This window comes from Phyllobates terribilis, unplaced genomic scaffold (assembly GCF_046119375.1).
Source record: "Phyllobates terribilis strain yellow unplaced genomic scaffold, ASM4611937v1 Scaffold_119__1_contigs__length_5224398, whole genome shotgun sequence".
NCBI lineage: Eukaryota > Metazoa > Chordata > Amphibia > Anura > Dendrobatidae > Phyllobates > Phyllobates terribilis.
In genome coordinates this window covers 2,948,449-2,962,259 of record NW_027362879.1, presented here as the reverse complement: position 1 = coordinate 2,962,259, position 13,811 = coordinate 2,948,449, and positions in this window count along the sequence as shown.

Sequence of the window (13,811 nt, the reverse complement as noted above, 5' to 3'; positions counted from 1 at the left end):
ATCTTCCATAAAGCCAATTCTCGTCTCATTTACCAACACTGTAATGGACATTATCAATACTGCAGGAGATTTTCATTACACGTGATATGAGGAATAACTACTTCATCATGAGGACGACATCTTCATCTTCTACTACGGCTTTAGAAACATATTTGGCCAGAGTTCTTCACTGACTACATCTCCATCGGCCGTCTATATGAATGTTTCCCGTCTTCCCTGCACTGTAATCTTCTATCACGTTAGATCTCATGTCTGATTCACACACAGAAGTTTGAGGCTTTGACATATAGTAAAGTTTTTAATATTAAACAGAGTAGGACTATCCCTAATAGGTTCACCTTGCCATGGTTGGGATAGGTTTCATGCTATTTTTGATCAAAAACAGTATTCTTAAGAACCCTATTTTATTTAAATGCACTTTTGCTTTTTATTTATTTATTTACAGCAGGGTTTATGATCATTTTTCTTCTTGTATTTTTTTTTCTGATTTATGGCCATAGTAAACATACATTTATGTGCTGCATGTATACCAACTTAAACCAAGCTCAAATTCTTGTTTTTCTCATGGGCACCATAGTGGCGGGGTGGGCTGCCGCTATGGATGATACGCCTCTAACTATCCAACTATGATGTGGTAAAAATCTCTGAAAAGTCTGAATAGACTGTTAGAATTTGTATTATGGCAAGAAAAAAGCAGCACTTGAAACTCTCCCCAAGTGCAGTTGCAAAAACCATCAAGCGCTACAAAGAAACTGGCTCACATGAAGACCGCATAGGGAAAGGAAGACCAAGAGTCACCTCTGCTTCTGAGGATAAGTTTATCCCTGTCTGCAGCCTCAGAAATCGCAGGTTAACAGCAGCTCAGATTAGAGACCAGGTCAATGCCACACAGAGTTCTAGCAGCAGACACATCTCTTCAACAACTGTTAAGAGGAGACTTCGTGCAGCAGGCCTTCATGGTAAAATAGCTGCTAGGAAACCACTGCTTAGGACAGGCAACAAGCAGAAGAGACTTGTTTGGGCTAAAGAACACAAGGAATGGACATTAGACTAGTGGAAATCTATGCTTTGGTCTGATGAGTCCAAATTTGAGATCTTTGGTTCCCACCACCATGTCTTTGTGCGACGCAGAAAAGGTGAACGGATGGACTCTACATGCCTGGTTCCCACCGTGAAGCATGGAGGAGGAGGTGTGATGGTGTGCTTTGCTGGTGACACTGTTGGGGATTTATTCAAAATTGAAGGCATACTGAACCAGCATGGCTACCACAGCATCTTGCAGCGGCATGCTATTCCATCCGGTTTGCGTTTAGTTGGACCATCATTTATTTTTCAACAGGACAATGACCCCAGACACACCTCCAGGCTGTGTAAGGGCTATTTGACCAAGAAGGAGAGTGATGGGGTGCTACGCCAGATGACCTGGCCTCCACAATCACCAGACCTGAACCCAATCGAGATGGTTTGGGGTGAGCTCGACCGCAGAGTGAAGGCAAAAGGGCCAACAAGTGCCAAGCATCTCTGGGAACTCCTTCAAGATTGTTGGAAGACCATTTCCGGTGACTACCTCTTGAAGCTCATCAAGAGAATGCCAAGAGTGTGCAAAGCAGTCATCAAAGCAAAAGGTGGCTACTTTGAAGAACCTAGAATATAAGACATATTTTCAGTTGTTTCACACTTTTTTGTTAAGTATATAATTCCACATGTGTTAATTCATAGTTTTGATGCCTTCAGTGTGAATGTACAATTTTCATAGTCATGAAAATACAAAAAAAATCTTTAAATGAGGTGTGTCCAAACTTTTGGTCTGTACTGTATGTTCTTAAAACTAGCAAAATTACAAGCTGAATGGCTTGTTGTGGATGTATATAAATAGATGTAAACAATGATGCTGCTGAATAATTGGTACAGTCACTACCTAACCCTATCCCGCACCTAAACAAAGCTGATACTGCCTAGCTGCGGAGGTTGGCACCCTCAACAATGGTGACCCCACTCACTGCTGGCTGTACCTCAGAAGCCCTTGTGATCCCTTGCTGTTTTTGTAAGTTTGCCCACTGACAAAGACATGAACAGTCTATAATTTTAAGGGTAGGTTAATTTTAACATTGAGAGAGAGACTATCCATATAAAATCAAGAAAATCACATTGTATAAATTAGATAAATTTTCATTTTGCAGTAAGAAATAAGTATTTGATCCCCTACAAAAAAAACACAAAGAACAAAGTATACACCCTAAAATGTAACTGTTAATAGATATTTTAAAAAGATAGCATCAATAAATCAAGGACAATAATCCAGATAAAAGTATGGGGGAGGGATAGCAGTGGGATAGCACAAATGGCATTCAAACTCACCCTATAGGCCCTTATTCAAATAGGTGTGTTCTGGATAAAGTATTGCGGCGCTTCCAGATAAGATCCAGTAGGTTTTTTCATCCAGAATTTATTTTTCAAAAGAATATAAAATATAGAATAGCAAGATACAATGCGTTTCGGCTCATTGCAGAGTCTTCCTCAGGTAGAATTTTATAATCATATATCTAGAGCTATCCTTCCTTAAATACCCTTCTAAACTGAAAAGGTGAAAGAGTGACTCGCCTGGTTCCTTAATCACGTTAATTTAACAAGTTTGTGCGAATAATTGGTGTGACAGTCTGAATTTGTATCTGCTCTAGTAAAAACAGTTAAAAAGTGCCAACATATTTAAACATGTAAATAATATATATATAAAAAAAAAATTAAAAAAAATAAAGAAAGGATCATACATCTATTCTATCATTTAAACCATCAGGATATAAACACCGCATACGATAAATCCAGAAAGATTCTTTTCTATTTAATATTTGAGTTCTATTCTGAGTGGAGGCTGGTATATGTTCTACAGGAGTTATTTGTACTTGGAATTTCCCTCTGTGGGTATGCAATAAGTGACGTGATAGGCTGTGTGTTAAAAGTCCTATTTTAGCGTTATAGCGATGTCCAGTAAGGTGGTTTTGAAGTTTTCTAGTAGTACGACCTACATATTGTAGGCCGCATTTACAGGTGATAATGTATATAACATAGACTGTTTGACAAGAAAGATGTTGTTTACTTAAAAACTTTTCACCTGTACTGTAAGATATAATCTCCTTACAGCCATGTGTAATACATCTACAGCAACAGCAGAGTTTCTTTCTACATTTAAATACTCCCACTCCCACTGTTATAGCTGTATTAGTTCCTCTTTGTTCAAATTGAATAGGAATATTTTTAAGTCTGCTAGGAGCTATCAGATTCCGAATGGTTTTTCCCCTTCGAAAGGTACCGTATTTTTCGGACCATAAGACGTATTTTTTTCCTCCAAAAATTTGGAGGAAAATGGGGAGTGCGTCTTATAGTCAGAATGTTGTATATGGGTGTACAATATGTGTATATTTATGTGGGGTGTGGGGGGGAGCGGTATCGGTGGAGGAGCGGGGCACAGGAGGCAGCAGCCGCCCGCTGCAGCCTACACTGTCCCCGCTGCTAAAGAAAATGAATATTCACTGCTCCCCACGCCCATGAGGCGTGGGGAGCACTGAGTATTCATGCTCCTTAATAGCGGTATACAGTGTAGCCGCGCTGCGGCTACTGCCGGCTATCTCCTGTGCCCGCTGTTAAAGGGCATGAATATTCAACCTCTCTCCATGCCTATGGGCGTGGGGAGTGGGTGAATATTCATGCCCTTTAATGAGCGTGCACAGGAGACAGCCGGCAGCAGCCGCAGCGCGGCTCCGCTGTGTGCCGGCTATGAAGGAGAGTGAAGTCACTGCTCCCCGCGCACACAGTCCTGGCGTGGGGAGCAGTGACTTCCGGCAGCTGATCTCTCCATGTGAGCCGCGCATGGCAGTGACATCATGCGTGGCTCACATGGAGAGATCAGTGCAGGCAGACCGGACGCAGCGCTGGAGGAGAGAAGAGAGGTGAGTAGGAGTGTTTATTTTTTTAAATGTGCAGCCTGATGGGGATTAGGGGGCCCATGCATACCAGGACAGGGATTAGGGGTGCCATGCATACCAGGACAGGGATGAGGGGTGCCTGCATACCAGGACAGGGATTAGGGGTGCCATGCATACCAGGACAGGGATTAGGGGTGCCATGCATACCAGGACAGGGATTAGGGGTGCCATGCATACCAGGACAGGGATGAGGGGTGCCATGCATACCAGGACAGGGATGAGGGGTGCCATGCATACCAGGATTGGGTATGAGGGGTGCCATGCATACCAGGATTGGGTATGAGGGGTGCCATGCATACCAGGATTGGGTATGATGGGTGCCATGCATACCAGGATTGGGTATGATGGGTGCCATGCATACCAGGATTGGGTATGATGGGTGCCATGCATACCAGGATTGGGTATGATGGGTGCCATGCATACCAGGATTGGGTATGATGGGTGCCATGCATACCAGGATTGGGTATGATGGGTGCCATGCATACCAGGATTGGGTATGATGGGTGCCATGCATACCAGGATTGGGTATGATGGGTGCCATGCATACCAGGATTGGGTATGATGGGTGCCATGCATACCAGGATTGGGTATGATGGGTGCCATGCATACCAGGATTGGGTATGATGGGTGCCATGCATACCAGGATTGGGTATGATGGGTGCCATGCATACCAGGATTGGGTATGATGGGTGCCATGCATACCAGGATTGGGTATGATGGGTGCCATGCATACCAGGATTGGGTATGATGGGTGCCATGCATACCAGGATTGGGTATGATGGGTGCCATGCATACCAGGATTGGGTATGATGGGTGCCATGCATACCAGGATTGGGTATGATGGGTGCCATGCATACCAGGATTGGGTATGATGGGTGCCATGCATACCAGGATTGGGTATGATGGGTGCCATGCATACCAGGATTGGGTATGATGGGTGCCATGCATACCAGGATTGGGTATGATGGGTGCCATGCATACCAGGATTGGGTATGAGGGGTGCCATGCATACCAGGATTGGGTATGAGGGGTGCCATGCATACCAGGATTGGGTATGATGGGTGCCATGCATACCAGGATAGGTATGAGGGGTGCCATGCATACCAGGATGGAGGGATGCCAGGCATACCAGGATGGGGATGGGGACCACATATAAAAGGAAGGGGGGCGGCATATATACCAGGATGGGGGATATTATCAGAATTGAGGGACATTACCCCTAAACCAGTGTCAGCAGAAGACCCCCTCCCCCTTAAAAGTGCATCATGACCACATTTTTTGCTTAAATTTTTATTTTTTTATTTTCCTCCTCTAAAACCTAGGTGCGTCTTATGGTCCGGTGCGTCTTATAGTCCGAAAAATACGGTAATCCCCGGATGGTCAGGTAGGGATTCTCTTAGGAGAGGATCTTGTTGCAGAATATGCCAATGTTTGCCAAGTATTTTTCTAATACTGGCATTTTCCTTATTAAAAGCTGTAATAAAATTAAATTTATATTTATTCTCTTGTGAGGAGATATCTATTTCTGGTTTTACCTAATTACTCATAGCCATAAGGCAATCCTTCTGTATTTTCTTCCTATTGATTTCATATGCTGCAGAAATTAGTTTATTCGGGTATTTTTTTATTTTAAAACCTGTCTATGAGGATTTTTGCTTGTGTATTATAATCCTCTAATAATGTATTATTTTTCCTTATATGTAGAAATTGGCTATAGGGAATATTTGTTTTCCATTTGTGAAAATGTGCACTGTTGAATTCCAGATATCCATTTGAATCTACTGGCTTAAAAAATGATTTTGTTATTATTGAGTTTTTTTAAAAACTGATTTCTAAGTCTAAAAAATTAATTTTATTTGTACTCATACTACATGAAAAATGAATACCCCATGTGTTATGATTCAGTTCATGAACAAGTTGTTCTGCCATTTTCTGATCACCCTTCCACAGGATGACTAAGTCATCAATATACCTACGGTACAAAAAAACATAATTTATGTTATATTCATTATCACCTGTAAATGCGGCCTACAATATGTAGGTCGTACTACTAGAAAACTTCAAAACCGCCTTAGTGGACAATCGCTATAAGGCTAAAATAGGACTTTTAACTCACAGCCTATCACGTCACTTATTGCATACCCACGGATGGAAATTCCAAGTACAAATAACTCCTGTAGAACATATACCAACCTCCACTCAGAATAGAACTCAAATATTAAATAGAAAAGAATCCTTCTGGATTTATCGTATGCGGTGTTTACATCCAGATGGTTTAAATGATAACAAAGAAAGGATCATACATTTTCTATTCTATTTGTATTTTATTTTATATATATTATTTACATTTTCAAATATGTTGGCACTTTTTAACTGTTTTTACTAGAGCAGATACAAATTCAGACTGTCACACCAATTATTCGCACAAACTTGTTCAATTAACGTGATTAAGGAACCAGGCGGGTCACTATTTCACCTTTTCAGTTTAGAGGGGTATTTAAGGAAGGGTAGTTCTAGATATATGATTATAAAATTCTACCTGAGGAAGACTCTGCAATGACTCGAAACGCGTTGTATCTTGCTATTCTATATTTTATATTCTTTTGAAAAATAAATTCTGGATGAAAAAACCTACTGGATCTTATCTGGAAGCGCCGCAATACTTTAACCAGAACACACCTATTTGGTTAACTGCCTTAACAGGATCTTCCTATATGGAAGCCTGATTCTTCTGGTAAAGCGTGCTGCATGCCAAATAAAGACTCCATAAGCCTCAAAAGTTCTATTGGTATGTGAATTTCAAGACTTCTGCAAGGATATTCCTATATGGAGGCCTGATTTTCCTGGCAAAGTGTGCTACAAGCCAAATGAAGACTCTGTAAGTCACAGGAGTCATATCACTATCTAATGCTTAATCTCAAGACTTCTGCAAGGTGAGCAGTATTCAGTTACCCCACCTTTTACTACTTTTTTGAGTAATATTGCACTTAGATCTGCACCGTTGCTTTTTCCATTTTCTCTTTCTAGAAGCTGAGACACAGCTATATTAAAACTATAGGGCCCTAAGGGAGGAATGCCCTACCTGACAGCGGAGTAATCACCCTAATGTGTCGGCGTGGTGTCCCCCGCTCCACGGAGGCTGTCCCTTGCCTGTCCCTAAAGTACCCCTATACAGACATAAAAAACAAAAACCAAAAGGCATCCCAATAACAGGAGACCAAACAGTCGTATCATAAAAAATTAATATGCTGTAAACGTAGAAAAAAAACATGCATCAGTTACGATCAGGAGGGTATAGGATATCAGTAGTGCTCCATAAATATAATCAAAATAACTTATTGCAAAAACATCACCATCAATCAGTGTCAGTATGTCCCACAATATCAATATTATAGTTGTGATCAGATGGAAATAGAGGAAAACCCTATATCCCTATCTATAAATTTCTTACTGGAAAACTATAGGTCAAATTTCTTACTGGATCACCATAGGTCATAAAGAAAATTTGAGATAGCCAACTTTTAATGCGTCTCAATTATTACAAACAGTGACCGAACGATACCTGTAGATCACTCAAACAGTCATATAGTGGCCACCAGTATTCACCAGTGTTCTCAATAAATTCATGTCACAACCATCATATATTAACAAACTGCTAAATTGCAGACTTATCTGATGCCAGTTGGTTCATAATCCCAATATATGTCAAAGTCCCAGTCGGGGCTCATCAGGGGACAGTCACAGGAGTACACCATAATAGATCGGGCTGAATGGAAAAATGAGTATGTCCCATCTGGTGAGTCACCATGCCAGGAGACCCGGCGACTCATCAGTCTTAATAAACCCCCTGTATTAGGTTAGAGCTGAAACAGCTGTTAACTGTGTCCGGCGCAGGTGGAAGGTCTCCGTCGCGAGGTACCACTGGAAAGCTGAGTGCGTTCCAGCAGAAACTAACCGCTTGTAGCTTTTGCATGCGGCAATGGAAAAAACGTCACTTCCGCAGCGCGATCTCGGTGAACCGCAAATGCGTGTCACCAGTACTTCCGCCCGCGGCAAACAAAAGACGTCACTTCCGCCGCGCGATCTCAGTGGAATGCAAATGCGTGCCACCAGTACTCAAATAGGGACCGCTATCCCAAGAAAGGATGAGGTACATTACATTGAAAGCTATACCAAACGCTGAAAAGAAAACAAATTAGAACACCCCAAATGAGAGTCAAATAAAGTCACAATACTAAACATAAGAATGTTCTTTGAGAAATAACTGGTAAATAGTGTATATAATAGCAACGGTCACTAAAACAAAAGGGGGGAATTTAAGGGACATATCCTGAATGGTCATGGAGATATATATTGTAAGCCCAGTACGCCGTATGTCATAAAGAAACTTTTTCAAAGATACAGTACTGTGCAAATTAATTGGGACAAAGCAAAAAAACACATTTTTGAGTTTTTAATAATAAAATGTTATAATGCACTGTTACATACTAATTTTAGTAAGAAATATGTCGTCCTTTAGCAGATATGAGATTTTCAATGTGTTTTGGCATTGATTCTACCAAGTTTTTGCGTAAATTCTTCATTATGGAACAACACTTGTATGGCACTGTTTATCATGCGTACTTTGGTTGTACAGTCCATTTTGCCAAGACGTCTTTTCACAATGCTCCACAAATTTTCTATAGGATTTAAGTCTGGTGAATTGCCAGGCCAGTCCAGCACTTTTACTTTATTTTCTTCCAGGAATTTCTTCACACACTTGGAATTGTGGCATGGAGCCAAATCTTGTTGGAATGTCCCTTCAAATTTACGTATGAATGGCACAATAAAACGTTTTAAAACGACTATGTATTGGATGAATTCATCACACCATCAACAGGAAATAAGCTCCCTGTACCATCAGCTGTAAAAAAGCCCCAAAACATATGTTCAAAGCAGTTAAAACTGGTTTGAATCACTGACTGGTAACCAACTGACGATTTTACTTAAAAAATGCTTTGTCCCAATTAATTTGCACAGCACTGTATTAGAGACTAACAGAAGTTATCTGTAGTCTAATTTTCTTTATGACCTATAGTTTTCCAGTAAGAAATTTATAGATAGGGATATAGGGTTTTCCTCTATTTCCATCTGATCACAACTATAATATTGATATTGTGGGACATACTGACACTGATTGATGGTGATGTTTTTGCAATAAGTTATTTTGATTATATTCATGGAGAACTACCGATATCCTATACCCACCTGATCATAACTGATGCATGTTTTTTTCTACGTTTACAGCATATTAATTTTTATGATATGACGGTTTGGTCTCCTATTATTGGGATGCCTTTTGTTTTTGTTTTTTATGTCTGTATAGGGGTACTTTAGGGACAGGTAAGGGACAGCCTCCGTGGAGCGGGGACACATTAGGGTGATTACTCCGCTGTCAGGTAGGGCATTCCTCCCTTAGGGCCCTATAGGGCGAGTTTGAATGCCATTTGTGCTATCCCACTGCTATCCCTCCCCCATACTTTTATCTGATTATCCTTGATTTATTGATACTATCTTTTAAAATATCTATTAAGAGTTACATTTTAGGGTGTATACTATATGTTCTTTGTGTTTTTTTGAATTTCTGATACACCTATTTGAGCCTTTTGGTTATTGGTTGTTTTGATCCCCTACAAACCAATATGAGTTCTGGCTCCTACAGACCAGTTAGACGCTCCTAATCAACTCGTTACCTGCATTAAATACAGCTTTCTTACATAGTCACCTGTATAAAAGACTCCTGTCCACAGACTCAATTAATCAGTCAGACTCTAACCTCTACAACATGGGCAAAACCAAAGAGCCGTCTAAGGATGTCAGGGACAAGATCATAGACCTGCACAAAGCTAGAATGGGCTACAAAACCATAAGTAAGACGCTGGGTGAGAAAGAGACAACTGTTGGTGCAACAGTAAGAAAATGGAAGAAATACAAAATGACTGTCAATCGACATCTGTCTGGGGCACCATTCAAAATCTAACCTCGTGAGGTATCCCTGATCATGAGGAAGGTGAGAGATCAGCCTAAACCTACACAGGGGAACTTGTTAATGATCTCAAGGCAGCTGGGACCACAGTCACCAACAAAACCATTGGTAACACATTACACCTTAAAGGCTTAAAAAATCCAGCAGTGCCCATAAGGTCCCCCTGATCAAGAAGGCACAATGCAAACTTCAGACAGGCCTGCACAATGAACACCTGGATGATTCTGCGAGTTATTGGGAGAAGGTGCTGTGGTCAGATGAGACAAAAATTGAGCTCTTTGGCATTAACTCAACTCGCCGTGTTTGGAGGAAGAGAAATGCTGCCTATGACCCAAAGAACACCGTCCCCACTGTCAAGCATGGAGGTGGAAACATTATGTTTTGGGGGTGTTTCTCTGCTAAGGGCGCAGGACTACTTCACTGCATCAATGGGAGAATGGATGGAGAAATGTGCAGTAAAATCCTGAGTGACAACCTCCTTCCCTCCGCCAGGATATTAAAAATGGGTCATGGCTGGGTCTTCCATTAAGACAATGACCCAAAACATACAGCCAAGGCAACAAAGGAGTGGCTCAAAAAGAAGCACATTAAGGTCATGGAGTTGCCAAGCCAGTCTCCAGACCTTAATCTCATAGAAAACTTATGGAGGGAGTTGAAGCTTCGAGTTGCCAAGCGACAGCCTCAAAATCTGAATGATTTAGAGATGATCTGCAAGGAGGAGTGGACCAAAATTCCTCCTTACATGTGAACAACCCTCATCATCAACTACAAAAAATGTCTGACTGCTGTGCTTTCCAACAAGGGTTTTGCCACCAAGTGTTGTTTGCCAGAGGAATCAAATACTTATTTGTCACTGCAAAATTAAAATAAATTTATCTAATTTATACAATGTGATTTTCTTGATTTTTTTTTTGGGATATTCTATCTCTCAATGTTAAAATTAACCTACCCTTAAAATTACAGACTGTTCATGTCTTTGTCAGTGGGCAAACTTACAAAAACAGCAAGGGATCAAATAATTATTTCCTTCTCTGTATGCATGTTTTTCTCAATATCTGAAATTAAATCAGAATAAACCTTTCCTGTTTTAGGTCAATTAGTATTACCATAAAATTTAATATTTGTCAAATGCCAGAATAATGAGAGAATGTTTTAAGGCATATTTATTACTTACTGCAAAGTCAAAAGTTTACATACACTAAGATTACTATGCCTTTAAACAATTCTGGACTGCCCATATGATCATATTGTTACGGGTCCAGGTGGTGGAACCTCTGTGCTGAGATACGAGGAGGGACCAGAGAGGCGTAACTAAGTGCCTACCCAGACCGACCATGGCTACACGGTGGCTTAATCGACTCCGTGAACCAAGGAGGGACCGGGAAGGTGGACCAGGTGCCACACTGGGACCGACCTCGAGGGAGAGCAGGCGACTCCCACGGGACTGATAGCCAAAGCCGACAGGCACGACAGAAGAGCACGGCTGATATACAATGCAGGTAAATGGGCAGGCTTGGCTGGCAGACTGACAGGCGGACACGGCTGATAGGCAGACAGCACTGGGATCTGAGGGCTGGAGAGAGTGTTTAGAACACAAACCACAACTTTGCACAGGCACGTCCGTTTTGGAGGAGGTGCCTTAAATAGGGGCAGTCCTCTGGCCATTGGCCGGTGACTTTTTAGGACGGGGCACGCGGCCCCTTTCCGAGGGAGGGAGCGCGCGGGCCCTAAGTACAGTGCCCGGGGATATGTGCGCGGGGCACGCACCCTGGGAAGACGCTGCAGTGAGACAAGAGGATGTAGCAGGGGACACCGGACCGTAGCCGCGGTGGTGAGTAGATCGACGTCTCTACCGGGCAGGAACCAGAGACACCGATGCTACATATATCATGTGTTTGGAAGCTTCCGATAGGTTTTTTGGCAACATCTTAGTTATTTAGAGACACACCTGTGGATGTATGTTAATGCACACCTGAAACACACTGCTTCTTTGTGTAGCATCATGGGAAAGTCTAAAGAAATCAGCCAAGATATCAGGAAGAGAATTGTGGACTTGCACAAGTCCAGCTCATCCTTGGGTACAATTTCAAGATACCCGAGGGTGCCTCGTTCATCTGTACAAACAAATATACGCAAGTACAAACAAGATGGGAATGTCCAGCCATCATACCGCTCAGGAAGTAGGCGGGTTCTGTGTCCCAGAGATGAACGTGCTTTTGGTCCGATATGTGCATATCAACCCAAGGACAAAAGCAAGAGACCTTGTGAAGATGATGGCGGAAGCTGGTAAGACTGTGTCAATATCCTCAGTGAAACGAGTGCTGTATCAACATGGGCTGAAAGGCCACTCTGCCAGGAAGAAGCCATTACTCCAAAAGAAACATAAAAAAGCCAGATTAATGTTGGCAAATGCACACAGGAACAAAGACCTTCATTTTTGGAGGCATGTCCTGTGGTTTGATTAAACTAAAATTTTGGGCATAATTACCATTGTTACATTTGGAGGAAAAAAGGGAGAAGCTTGGAAGCCTAAGAACACCATCCCAACTGTGAAACACCGGGGTGACAGCATCATGTTGTGGAGTTGTTTTGCTGCAGGATGGACTGATGCACATCACAAAATAGATGGCATCATGAGAACAAAATATAATTTGACAATACTGAAGCAACATCTCAAGACATTAGCCAGGAAGTTAAAGCTTGGGCGAAAAAGGGTCTTCCAAATGGACAATGACCCGAAGCATACTGCCAAAATGGTAACAAAGTGGCTGCCAAAGTCAATGTTTTGGAGTAGCCATCACAAACCCTGATCTCAATCCTATTGAAAATTTATGGGCAAAGCTGAAAAGGCAGGTGCGAGCAAGGCGATCTACAAACCTGGATCAGTTACACCAGTTTTGTATTGAGGAAAGGGCCCAAATTCCAACCGAACTATTGTGAGAAGCTTGTGGAAGGATATCCCAAATGCTTGACCCAAATCATTCAGTTTAACCCCTATACCCTCCAGGGTGGTTTGCACGTTAATGACCAGGCCAATTTTTACAATTCTGACCACTGTCACTTTATGAGGTAAGAACTCCCTGATTCCGAGATTGTTTTTTCATGGCATATTGTACTTCATGAAAGTGGTAACATTTCTTCTATATCACTTGTGTTTATTTGTGAAAAAAAATGGAAATTTGGGGAAAGTTTTGAAAATTTAACAATTTTCAAACTTTGAATTTTCATGCCCTTACATCAGAGCAGGGGCGTACATAGAAGTCATGGGGCCCCATAGCAGAAGCTCTAATTGGGCCCCCCCCCCCCCCTACAAAAAAAAAAAAAATTTGTCTGCGTCACAGAAGAGCAGATCTCATAACTTTCCAGCCTTTACATAGTAATTTACCTCCTTCTGAAGTCGTAGATTCCTCCTTCATTGCCCCCATAAAGTATGATGCCAACAAAAGTGCCCCCCAAACAGTATGATACCCCTATGATGAATTCCTCCACATGCACAGTATAATGACACTATTGTACCCCACTTCAACTCCCACGGCAAAGTATGGTGACCCTAACACAGTATAATCCCCCAACTGTGAACCCCACAGAGCCCTCCATACACTATCATGGCCCCACACAGCCCTCCAAACAGTATAATGGCCCCCACACAGCCCTCCAAACAGTATAATGACCCCACACAAACATTCACACTGTATAATTGCTTTCATACAGTATAATGGCCCCCCACATAGCCCTCAAAATATTATAATGGCCCCACATAGCCTTCCATATAGTATAATGCACCACCAATAATCTTCCATATAGTA